This window comes from Chenopodium quinoa, unplaced genomic scaffold, assembly GCF_001683475.1.
Source record: "Chenopodium quinoa cultivar QQ74 unplaced genomic scaffold, ASM168347v1, whole genome shotgun sequence".
Classification (NCBI taxonomy): domain Eukaryota; kingdom Viridiplantae; phylum Streptophyta; class Magnoliopsida; order Caryophyllales; family Amaranthaceae; genus Chenopodium; species Chenopodium quinoa.
In genome coordinates, this window is record NW_018742614.1 from 20,584 (window position 1) to 24,605 (window position 4,022).

A 4,022-nucleotide genomic window follows, 5' to 3' on the forward strand; every position below is an offset into this window, starting at 1 on the left:
GGATCTTGCTATTATTATTATGCTTTAACATGATTTATGATTATTTTTATAATTATTTTGATTATGATTATAATTTTATTTTGATAATTATTATTATTATGATTAACATGATTATTATTATGATTAATATGATTATTATTATTATGATTATTATAATTATTATTATGATGATTATTGTTATGATTATTGTTTTGATGATTATGAACATGAATATTGTTATAATTTTATTTTGATGATCATAATTATTATTATTTATTATTATGTTGCTTGATATATATTTATTGTTATTGCTTGATCACGCCTTTTTATGCATGTTTAAAGGGAATTGGTACTTGTAATCACGCTTAATAAGATAATTAATAATCTTGTTAGGGTTAATGTGATTGTAATTCAAGTGATCGCCAATAATAGATTTATTTGTGCATTAATATTCAACCAACATAGATAAACAGGTTTAGGGTTAATCCTATTGATTGCATGTTAGTCAAAAAGCGCACATGAATACGATCAGAATAAAGTAGAGGCCTATTATTAGGGCAGGTTCAATCTCTTTTAGGTTGGATTTGTACCTTCATCCCCGAACCCTTATTTGGTTCAAGACCTTATGGAGTTGACGATCTCTTGGATCGTTAAGGGGTGTAACCTTCACCTCGTGAACGGTTTACAAGTTCCTAAAACTTGTTGGCGACTCTTTTACTCTATCTTTTTCCCTTTTGGACGCCACCGTACTTTTGTGTATGATCACAATGGGGTTCAAGCTAGGGGGTTAACGCTTGAAAAATATTCCCCACAACTGCAAGCGAGTTTGAGAGTGAGTATACATGGTTTGTTTGATTGTTCCCCTTGTATGCATCATCAATATGTATAGTACGAAATGGAAGCAATGATAATTGTACAAAATGCATAAGGAAGCTCTAAAGAATGATAATGGAATTCTAGCAAAGTACCATTTTCAACCACTTTACTTTTTTTTTGACACAACCACTTTACTTTTTATTACGTAAAAAAAATCGTTTTTTATAATAAAAATAAGAAATAAAATTTTCACAGTAAGCTTATGTATTTAGGAGTGTATTTGACTTGGGATTTTATAAAAATAAATTTTAACCAATCCACAAAAAATCTGACATTTAGGCTTAGTAACACCACAAATTTCTTACTACAGGTCTGTCCGTTTTCCAATTTCAACCTATATCCTTTTTTAATCATAAAATTTGAATTGACTACCTAGAAAGTAGATTCCTTAAACTTTGTAAATTGGGGTTACACGTTCTCATAGGATGAATACTCTATTTTCTATGATTTTTACAAAACAAAGTATTAAAATCAATCAATAACTTAATACTAAAACAAACACCGGGAGTGACACGTGTCACATCCTACAACTGTTTATTCCCTCCAAAATTACCCTTCCCTTTTAACTTTCTTTTTTATTATTAATATTTGATTCTATAATAATATCTTTCCATATATTTTATATTATTTCTATGACAAATATATATATTTTTTTACTTGGTGTTCATTATTTTCTATACACATCTACCTAAATAATTATTTTAACTACTTTTTAATTATTTCTTAAACGGAGTATTATTAAATTTTTCCAAAAACATAATAATACATTGATTCGATCATATTATAATTATAAATGTTAAAGAGATTACTAACATCACTTAATTTTTTTTTTCAAATACGTCTAGCTAATATTTTATTTCAATTTTAATATAACTATATATTCAAATTAATTACAATTTTGTTTCTAAAATTTTACCACTATTTATATATTATCAAAAATTAAGGATTTATAGAGTGTAGTATAATTATAAATAAATGTTGTGTTTGACAATTATATCATATGTCTAAATCTAGGAAAAGATAAAATATCAATCAATTTTTTTTATAAATTACGTAATTAAAAAATCAATATCTTAGTAAAAGCACAAAAAAAAAAAAATTATCTTTTGTTGAGATACTTAATTGAGATGATAAATTTATTACATTTGACATTCGTAAATGATCTGCATACTGAAAGACACACCGTACCCGATGTAGTGACAGTTATCATTTCCTTTTTTTTATATATGTGTGTGTTATGCATTTTTGCTAATAGTTTTAGTGGAGATTTTAATCTGTTATTTGATTAATTTTTTATGTTTATCAAATCAAATCCTGCCTAAAAAAATCTCTGGTTTGGGCAGCCCAAAAAAATCCATTTTTTTTTATTTTTTGCTTTGCCTATTAATATAGATTATGACCTTATAATTTATATATATGATATGTTTAATCAAATTTTATTTGTTGGATATAATTAATTTTCTTAAAAAACATTAGACTTACCGTCGCGTGCATGGCACGCGCCTTAAGTAAGGATGTCAATGGGGCGGGGCGAGGCGGATGTTGGCCTTCCCATCCCCATCCCTATCCCTGCGGCTGGTCCAATTTTCATCCCCATCCCCGCCCCACCGGGCACAACTCCAAAACCATCCCCGCCCACCCCCACTTGGATTTACATCCCCACCTAGGACATGTTCTCTTCAACTTATTTCAGATTTTCAGTTCAGATCAGATCAGATCGGAATTATTCAGATCAGATCAGATCAGATCAGAAAAATTCAGATCAGATCAGATCAGAAAAATTCAGATCAGATTAGACCAGGACACATACTTGTTTTTTTTAAACCATTATTATTATTATTGTTGTTGTTGTTGTTGTTATTTGGAGGATTATCGAATGGAAACATTATAATGTGGAGTAAAATAATAAATTTACATATAATACTATATATTATTTGTATAATGGTATTGTAATATATATATATATATATATATATATATATATATATATATATATATATATATATATATGATACATACATAAATATGAAAAATATTTATTAAAAAAATGCTAACAAACTGTGTATCGCATGGGTTTCATCTAGTTAAATTTAATTAATGATAATTAAAGTAAAGCAAGCTAAAAGTCCAATAGGCATAAATTGCCATAAGTCCTACTGCCGTAATGGCTACATGCCGAAGTTATCCAAAGCCAAAAGATAACTATGAATACTATTATAGATTCATTAATAACAATTTCTACCCTTTCAAACATCAAACATGTAAGTACTCCATATGATGTAGTATGTAGCAACTACTATCACGGTTTATATACAAATTATGAAAACACATTTTGTAAAGTACAAGAGCAATTAATACCCTACCTACCATACATTACTAGAGATAAATAAAACTAGCATTAAAAACTTCATTCATTCTACTAGTATTCATTGTTTTTCCCATCTTTAACTTCTCATACAATTGTCAAAAAAAAAAACTTCTCATACAAATCTATACTCTCACCACTCAACTATGAATGGCAACGAATCGGATTCGGGTCGGATGGACCATCACCCGCATCCACCATCCGCTCAACCCGATCCACTCGTCACCCGCAAAATCCATCACCCGCATCCGATCCACCCGTCATCCGCGGGTGAAACGGGTGGATCGGATGCTTAGCGGGTGATGGATTATAATTTTGAGTTTTATAAATACATAAAAAATTCAAAATTATCACTATTGATTAAGTTGGCTAATTTAGTAAATGCATAAACATCAAATTTATCAAAACAAAATAATTATGTTCATAATAAACCAAAATGATAGTTTCACTGTTTCGGCACTATAATTGAGTATATTTAAGGCACTAGTGTGGATTTCTTATAACAGAATGATAATTAAAGCACTATGCTTATGTAAAATGATTTCTTCCATGTCTCATATATTAACATGAGGCAAGAGTGTATGAGTGTGAGACTGAGTGGCTGAGAGAGTGAGAGGCGTTCAATACTGAGGAAGTAAGGGGTTAGGGTTTCTGAAATTAGGGAAGGTTTTATATTATTTCAGAAAAAAACAAGTCAAAAAATAGAAATATATACTTATATTAATTCAAATAAAAAAAAATCCAGTATAAAATATGAATTATTTTTCTAAAATATATAGTATAAAGTATATGGGTGGATGAT